This window comes from Aphelocoma coerulescens, chromosome 2 (genome assembly GCF_041296385.1).
Source record: "Aphelocoma coerulescens isolate FSJ_1873_10779 chromosome 2, UR_Acoe_1.0, whole genome shotgun sequence".
Lineage (NCBI taxonomy): Eukaryota > Metazoa > Chordata > Aves > Passeriformes > Corvidae > Aphelocoma > Aphelocoma coerulescens.
This window is the reverse complement of record NC_091015.1, coordinates 5874547-5883488: the sequence shown is the minus strand read 5'-3', so window position 1 is coordinate 5883488 and position 8942 is coordinate 5874547. Positions and strand designations below refer to the sequence as shown.

General features: G+C 46.4%; 1 long non-coding RNA gene across 1 annotated transcript; it reads left to right on the top strand.

Moving 5' to 3' along the window:
* The first annotated feature begins 1166 nt into the window (after positions 1 to 1166).
* On the top strand, positions 1167 to 5228 carry LOC138105591 (uncharacterized). The gene is made up of 3 exons (XR_011148545.1): positions 1167 to 1349; positions 4147 to 4242; positions 4599 to 5228. It is a non-coding gene; the product is annotated as an uncharacterized lncRNA (long non-coding RNA).
* The last annotated feature ends 3714 nt before the right edge of the window (positions 5229 to 8942 follow it).

The following is an 8942-nucleotide window of genomic DNA, read 5'->3' as shown; positions in this document are numbered from 1 at the left end:
CCATCATTTCACAGGAGAACACCAGGGAACGTTAGAAATAGAGAAGAGATCCCCAGACACAACTCAGGTCTGCTATGAATCTGGCCTCAAGCCATCAAAATAATCTTAAACTCCTTTTTATTTCCTTTCCTATATTTTTTTTCCCCCAGAAGCATGCGTTGACTTCCTCAGCTAATAAAGAGCAGGGCCATAAACTCTGCTGCCTTTCCCTGGCAAGGCCATTCCCTTTGGTGAGCTGCTTCCTCCCGTCTTCATCCTCCCGTTATTAGGTTTTTAGTTTCTGCTTTTCCAGCAATCCTTCTCTGCTGAGCTGCTGTGTTTTGATCTCTTCTTTTTCTGATTCCACAACAAACATGTTTTAAAACCTTTGGTGCTGGTCTGCAGACAGTTTTTCCAGGAAAAGTGCTTCATGTATTACAATGTAAAACATGGGTGGATTTTTTAGGATTTAACATCTTGGAACCTAAGCCTTTGGTCTCCTCTTTCATATGGTCATGAAGGCAGAAAAATGGGAATGATTTAAGTAATCTGTATGTTAAGAAGTAATAATCTTTGCAACCATTTTATCCATCCAAATGCTTTTAACTTTGATCTTTCTGTTTTCTAGCAACACCTTGTGTTTTTTTCAGACCTCTTCACCTTCCAGAGATAACCATCCCTGATGACTCTTCTGAGTGCTTCCCTCAGCTAAAGAGAAGCAGTGTCTGATTGTCACTGCACCATCCATATATCTCCATGATTAACTGAGATAGTTTTTGGTGTTTGGGAGGTAGGGCAGCAAAGGGACAAAGCTCTCTAGACCTTGAAAGCTGCTTTGTCCTTGCACAATGGAAATCTGAAGCCCTAGGTCTTGCTGTGTTTAGAAGTCAGTAGATTTACTAATTAATGTTCTTCACTCAATTAAAAAGCCCTTGATCTGAGCCCATCAATAGATTTTCGGTATCTATAGAAATCTTGGCCTTGTGCTGAAAGATTTAGCAATTTCCTTCTCTTCCTTCAGACTAAGTCTCAGTGGGGATGAGAGGCTGTTTGGCAAAACAGGCTTGGCCACTCTGCTGGGCTGTGTCAGGAGCCCTGCTGGGAGGCTGTCCTCAGCTGCAGCTGGGAACTGGGCTTAATTGCAATAATTTACTGGGCTGGGTAATTATCGGATTAAGGGTCAGTGTTGTAGCACTGAGGGAAGGCATTGACAGAAGATGGGGTCTTGTCCCAAGAAGAATCTGGCAGGGCTGGTGCAAAAACAGCAAAGGCATCTGTGATACCTCCTTTTGAAAGGTCCCCCAGCTTAGGGAACAAGGCAGCTACAAACTGACATTTACTTTACTCTATTTAGGCCATAAACAAGGAGGGTAAGAAGGAGAAGTATTTTTATTTCACCTTGTAACAGGGTAGAGACAGTTAGTGCTATGTTGTCTCTCTTTCACCTCTTGCTATAAATACCTTCTTGAGAGAAGGATCTTCTCAGCCCACTTGGTTTGCATTTTAATTATTTTCTCTGTCTGGCACATTTCACCTGTTGAGCTGTCTATTGTTGTTGATGTTTGGTAAAGGCAGAGAAAAGCTGAGCATTACTGTGGACTGGACATCCCAGTTCATGTTGGAGAATGCATATGAACCTTTTCCCCGTAAGAGAAAACCCTAAAGTGAAAACTGAAGCCAGTTGTTCCTAAGACCACTGGCAGAGAATGATGCACTGATGTCTTGAGCTGACCTAAATCCAGCACTTTATAGTGTTAGGACCTATTTCAGTGACTTTCTCAAGAGGTTTAGGCACATGTAGCCTCCAGTTAAAAACTTTGTTCTCTTACAAGACCTTGCTGAAGTCATGAGCCTTAAAAATCTCTAATCATTCTCCTTTCCTGAGAAACACTTTCTTCGTCAGTTGTCTTGTTCCACCAACTCCTTTTCTTCTCTGCAGGATGGAAACCCCTTATTAGTCTTGTGTGTATGGCATGTCTGGTTTTTGGAGTGTTGGGAGGTGGAAATACGATGTGTGATGGGGAAGGTGACATAAGAAGCCAATTCCTAAAGCCTGTCCTTGTTAGGCAGTGCCATGGCAGAGCTCACTGGATAATATTCTCTGCACTTGCAACTGCCCCAGCTTGGCGTGGGGAGGAGGTGGAGATGAAGGGCCAGACATGGCAAGGGAATGAGCCCCTGTGGCTTGAAGGGAAGGCAAAGCTCAGGGACTGTCATCTCTCAGCCCTCATGCTGAAAGTGAAGGGGCAGGCAAGGTGCAAGCAGCACAGGCCTCTGCAACACGCTCCCCCTTCTGCTTTGCTCTTTAGCAGCCCAGCTCTAAAGCCAGAGAAGTCATCAGCCCTGGGAGGCTACATGGTTTCACATCCAAAAATGTAGCTCAGATATGATTCCGTTTCGCCTGCCTTGTGTTTGTCTGCTTTTCCTAAACCCTCAAGTCTCTCGGTCGGAGCGGATGGGACTCATCTCATCAAACTGGCATCCGCAGTGTCGGTGCTGACTTCAGCAGCAGTCACCCGGGGCTCCTGAACGGTCTGCGGGGACAGAGCCAAGGCAGCCGAAGGAGTCCAGGGCATGATTCATCTCTTCTTAAACTGGATGTCTAAAATAGGTCTGGAAAGTTGTGCTCGGGAAGTGCCGATTCCTCTCGGCTGGCTGTGAAAGGAGCTGACGGTGATTAGCTCAACATCCCTGTTGAGGATATCTGTGTCTAGTCGGATGAATCCTACCCAGATGGCTTTTGGCTGTGTTTGTACACAGAGCTCAGCACAGAGGGGCCATATCCTCAGTCACCGTGGATGTTACCATGATATAAATAATAACCACCACCACCACTGAGAACACGTACTGTACATCCCTCGCTATTCCAGCTCCACAACCATACATCTTACCATCTTCTGGGGTTCCACATGTATTTGCTAATATAATAAGAAGGGGGGGGCAGATGTGTGTGGGTGAGCGAGTGTACGGTGTCCTGTATGAATAGGTTGAGATGGGCTGATATCATAAGACAGCTCTTCTGTATCCTGATTGATTGAGGTGTTCTGTTTCCACATTAACTTGCAATAAAGTGCTCTCTGATGCCGATACGCATTCATCATGTGCAATTGTGGAGACTGTTTATAACTTAATTTACTCCAAGGTAATGATGATTATATCTAAATATTTATGGAGAGGTCAGTGCAAGTAAATTTCTCAGTAATTTTGTTTTGCTTTTCTTTTCTTTCTCTTTGCTTCAGCCAGCCAAATTATCTCAATGCTCCCTACAGACCTTCTGCTAATTCCTTTGTTTGCAGTGACAGTTAGTGGAGAAAGAAGGCTGATTAACTGCAGGCAGCCTCTGCGTTGAGCAAGCCAGCAGTCTAACCAGAGGTGCACGCCGCGTCTCTGCCTTTTATTTTAATTTTGACCTGAAGGAATGTCATGGGCCAGAGCTGTCTATTAGGATATATCTGAATCGTGTGCGTGTTTGTGTGAGTTAGCAATGCTAAGCAAAGCTTCCCACTAACACTGTAAAATCAATACTTTCTGCAGATGTGAGAGCGGGTGGCACTTATGCAGCACTGTTTGTCCATCTCATGATGATCTGCTCAGTGCAGACCATGGGTGATCATTTTTAGGGTGGGCTCAGTCAGGAAATCAAGTTATTTATGGCTTGGGGTGTTTGTTAATTTTGGGGTGTGGGCTTCTTCCTCCATTTGTTCTGCTTGCTCCTTCTCTGTGCTCTTTTTCTCATGTGATACAGTCCACTAAGGGGATCCCATCTCTTCTAGCAGGACTTAGCCCAGTGGGGCTGTGGTCTGTAGATGATTCCCAGCCTGTCTGCTAATATTTAGGACTGACTGGAGCTGGAATTTTTCACTCAGGAATTTTTTGAGGCAGCGTGGAAAATGGACCATTTTGTTATCTCTGAGGGAATAGGAATTTCATGATATTGATATGAAACAGCTGAGAGGATGTTTCATTTTGATGTCTTATGAAAAACATCTGTGGATCCCTGCGCTTCTTGGCTCTCCCTGCTCCATATGCAGAGCTTCAATACATCACATTATCCCTTTCCTTCTCCTCCTTCAGCCATGTTTGTGTACTTGTGTGACCCTGAGGGCTGTGCTTTGTGCAGGAGTTTTTGTCATTAGTCAAGCAATGAACCCCTAGTGTGTCCCTCAGGCAACCCAGGCAATGGAATACCTGGATTCTGGATGAGTGATGAACTTGGAAAGAAGATGGATGCTTATATCCTCAATCCCATGAAGGTGGCACTGGGTAAGACGGCTCTGCAGGATCTGATTGTAGCTGGATATCTCTTGCTCTCTTGGCTATCAGCACCAGCATAAGATAATTCATTTCTGCTCAAGAACTGCAACCTCCCACTAGCCAATGGCAGGCTGTTGTCAGCTTTGGGGGCTGGCAGTGGTTGTGAGATGTGGCAGCTTTGGACCTAAATGGTCTGCAGAAAGATGCTGCAGTCTTCCCTTGAGTTTGGCCCCCACTGGTACTTTTATTGCTGCATTCTAACACAGTGGTCCATGTCACCTTTACCCTCATCCAGCTTTAAATACTGCTTTACTTCCATCCCTGGCATTACCTCTTCAAGTATTTTCTGCTTTTCCCTTTTCCAGTTCTATTTTCCCTGGAGGAGCAGGAGAAGCCCAGCAGCCATGCCTTCCTGAGCAAGGACCACTGCCTTTTGTCCTCACCCCGTGCTGTGCCACAGCAGAGGGATGCCCAAGCTCTGTGACTGCTGATAAGTGATTGCTCCATGCATCTATTGGTGATTTGGTGGTGAGGATGTATTTTCAGATGCTCCTCAGAGCATTCGATCACCCAGCTGTGGCCCTCAGCTGCCTGGATCCAGCTGGAAAAAAGACCTGTCTTGCAGTTTAGTCTTTATGGCATGGAGAAAGGCAATTGTATAAATCCACTGTCAGCCTGAATCAAACGTTAGAAGAGAGAAAAGATATTGAAGTATTTTGAACCACAGAGGAAAAAAAAATTGTAAGTGCAATCTGCTCCATTAAAAATTTCATAGGCCGTTACTTTTACAGTGCAATTAGCTGAGTGATTCCAGTGCTATTGGAAGCCAGAGCAGTGGATAATCAGAGGCAGAAATGCCTGTGCAGGTACCTTTGCAGAAAACCTTTAGGTTTTAGCTGCTTCTCACGTGTTCTGAGTGCGCTCGTAAGTCACCAACTGTTGATCCCTTCCCTTCAGCTTCACTTTTCTCCTTTGCTTGTGTTTCCTGCCACAACTCCAACAAGCCCCAGCCCCTGTGCCTTGATGTCTTTGTTGCCTGTGCAGCTGCTGTGGGACAGCGGCACAATGGGACCTGTCAGCGCTGGGGAGTGGGGCGGCGGCGGGCGGGGGGCTGCTGCAGGCAGGCAGAGGGGGGCTTTTGTCAGCGGGGAGTGTTTGTACCTTTGATGCCAATCATTTTGGAAGAGTTAATGCTGACATGGAAAGCAGTGAGAGGGCTTTTCATGTGAATTCTGATGGAGAGAAAGGGATCCTGGGAGCCACATAAGCACGTTTCCATGGCTGAGCGCTTCGAACCAAGTTTGCGGTTTCTTTTTAATGCAAACTGATGGCCATTTTTCACTGCAATACTAGGGGGAAACTTCCTATTTCTTTGATAAAGGGCCTGATTCTGGTCTTGCTTGCACCAGACATGCAGGAGGAGGCGTCAGGGGACAGGCTTTCCTTGTGCAGAAAAATGTTTGGGGTTAATTTTTTGAATTTCATCATGAGGACTCTAAGCCATGAGACTTACATCAAGGCAATAAGAAGGTTTTACCACCTAGTGTTTGACACTTGAGCACTCTGGTTGTGTGCTTATGTCCAAAGGCTCAAGTCTGCCAAACCTTAGAGATCTGGAGTGGGCAAGGGGATAACTTCACTCAGTGAAAGCTGCAGGCAAATGGGAAGGCTAGACCCCAATTTTTACATCTGCTGTCTCTGTTCTGGCAGCTGAGGGGATGCTTTTGGCTTGTGCAGTTGTGCAGCATGGGAGGTGAGCTCTGTGAGTGGACACGCACGGTGGGAACACGAGTCAGGCCTGCATTTATATGCATGTCAATGACCAGCCAATTCACTGATTAATTTGACAGCAAGCCCCGTGAAAGGCACTGGGAGCTTTCTGCCCCCACTCCAAAGCCTGGAGTTCAGTGTCATACTACTGCACAACAATCACTAATGAGAAAAAAAATGTTCTTATTCCTTCTCGCTAAAAAAGACAGATTTCCTTAAAAGCCAGACCCCGACATTTCAGTGAACTGTAGTTGAAGACAAAGAATGTGCATTGTTTCTAAACAGATGCAATAATAATAATAATAAAAGATCTTCTGCTTTTCAAGCCAATCTCACAATTTCCATGGTTTTTCTCATGCTTCATGATGACAATGCCAAGTCTCTGTTGTCAGACTGCTGAAAAAACTCATTCAGTTTCACCCAAATACCAAAGAAATGAGCAAAATCAGATGGGTCTCCACAGTTCGGATGGAGTTTACATCTCCTGTTCTGATGCTGTGCCTTAGAAGAAGCAGCAAATGCAGGAGGCTGAGCTCCAAGATGTCCTCCTGCTGTCTTTCTTCTGTGGCTATGCACAGGGCTCCCTAATCTTCCCTCTCTCCTAAAGTATCTCCTCACAACACACTGCTTACCAGAAATGATTCATAATTCAAGATAATTCATTTCTCAGCATGAAGCCACATTGCAAAATACAGACTGCCCTGATGTTACTGGATCTGCACAACAGCTCTACCCTGAGGCTTTCCCTTCACTGCTGGTGCTTCTGCTCCCTGGACATTTCCACACCGTTTCAAAACTGAAGTTTTTCTCCTCCAGGAAAAGAGAATTCCAGCATCCAGGTCCAGCTGTCTCATGTAAAAGATTTCATAGCTAAGTTTTAGATTCACTTTTGGAAATGTGGTGAACTCCCCAGAATGCAGAAGGTGTGTTTTCTTTCTAGGTTATTTCACCACCACCGCTCACAAATCCTGGGCTGCTTGGGTGCCCTTTGCTATTTGGGATCAGATGACTGGCCAGGGCTCCCAGAAACAGCCTGGATGGAGCCTGGGATGAAAGCAGGACCCCAAATCCCATTCTGGAAGGGAACCAGTAACACTGCTAACTTGTTAGCACACAAAGGGCTCTGGAGAGAAAAAAGAAAATTCAGGGCACCTTCTTCCCAGGTCAGGAGTTACTGCACTGCAGTCAGGGTATGAGTGGCTGTTACTATGTCAGCTGTGAAGTAATATTGGAAAATCCAGGCACCTGCAGCTGGTAGTGGAATGGGCTAAACTCCATCAGACCCCTCCCTGAGGTTCTGGCTTCCATAAAATCCTCATTGTGGTGCTGTGTTCCTCTACATACAGGCACTGTTGTGCTCCCTGTCTGTGATTTGCAGAGGATTCTGGTAACCAGAGGCTTAAGATAAATCAGTTCTTTTTGTTGTTGTTGCTATTGCTGTGGGCAGCCTGGTACTGCTGAACTGTGGCCAGGGTCTCCAGTCCAGCATATTCTTCTGCCTCCTACAGCTCTGCTGGAAATCAGCTGTCAGGCCAGATGTTTAGCAACCATTTTTCCTAGTAGGAAATTAGTCCCTATCAGGTAGCAGGTGGCGTTTTCTCCCTTGCTGTACAGTCAAAGGCTTTGGGGAGTGAACATCCTCATCCTCTCTCACCTACAGCTATTTCCAAGGGGCAGCAGCATGGAACCGGCACCAGCAAAGCCTATTACTTAGAAGAACAGAGAGGAAATGAAGGTAAGAAAAATAAGTGTCTCTAATGGACCCAGACCAACAGCAGAACATCCATGAAATTGTAATTTACAGAGACTTTGGCTTTTACGAATACAGTCTCAGACAATGAGGGGTATCTATTTTCTGTTGGAGGCACTGGAGCGTCTCTCTTTAATGTTAAAAAAAGCTGTGCACACCTGGAGAGAGGGATATGAGGGCAAATGTGCCAGACAAGGGATGCAGCTTAGCTCTCCCAGCTGCTGCTGCAGAGATGGGTGGGGATTGGGAGGGCACGTCTTGCAGAGGGTTTTGGTTGCAGCTCCGGCTCCAGCGGCGAGCACATGTGAGATTCTGAGGTGCGATTCCCTGCTGATGTGCACCTGGCATCTGCTTTACCTGTGCCAAGCACGGCCCCTGCCAGGGCTGGCTCGTGGAGCAGCAGAAGTGTTGCTGAGCAGGGATTAAAGCTGCTGCCTTCCGCAGGTTTAGGGTGTGAAGGAGAAGAAAACATGCTTTGAGGACTCCTCAGGGAGAAGACATAGTAGCTGAGGTCCCGGGGGATACTAGATCCTAGATACCTACTTATCCATACAGAGTCTGTGTGCAAGAGGGCTTACAGTTTTCCTTGGAGATTTGCAACTTCTGCTGGTTTCCCCAGCATATAATATTGGCTTGACAACTGTAGCTAACTTCTGGTTCCACTTGCTTTTCCTGTTAGCTGGGAGTGTTGTGTGCAAAGAGGAGCAGACCTCGTTTATGTCTGCAGAACTGAGGGAGGTCAAAGGGAAGCCAGGAATGGCCCCAGTTGCCAGTCAGAGCTTGAGGCAGGGTTTGTGGGGAAAACTCTGTGTGAGTAACCCTCAGCTGGAGAGTGCTGTGGGGATTTCTGTATGTATATGCCATGTGTGTATTTATGCCCAGAGCTGCTGTGTTTGCCTGGTGGGAGCGTGGACACAGGTACGTTTGCATCTGCCTGTGGGCAGGCAGCAGGTTATCATGTTATTTCGCTTATCAGTTCTCCCTTTTAGTGGTTAAATACTTCCCAGATCAGGTCAGACTGTGCAGAAATGAGCCATGATTCAGAGAGTTTTGGGATAGACCAAAGGGTTTGGATGCTCTGGTAGCAGAGGCTCTGATGAAAGACAAGCTGAAAGCCTGTCCCCTCAGGGTATACCCAAATGTCAGGACCCTAACTGGGCTCTCCAGGCACTGCTCCAGCTTTATGCCA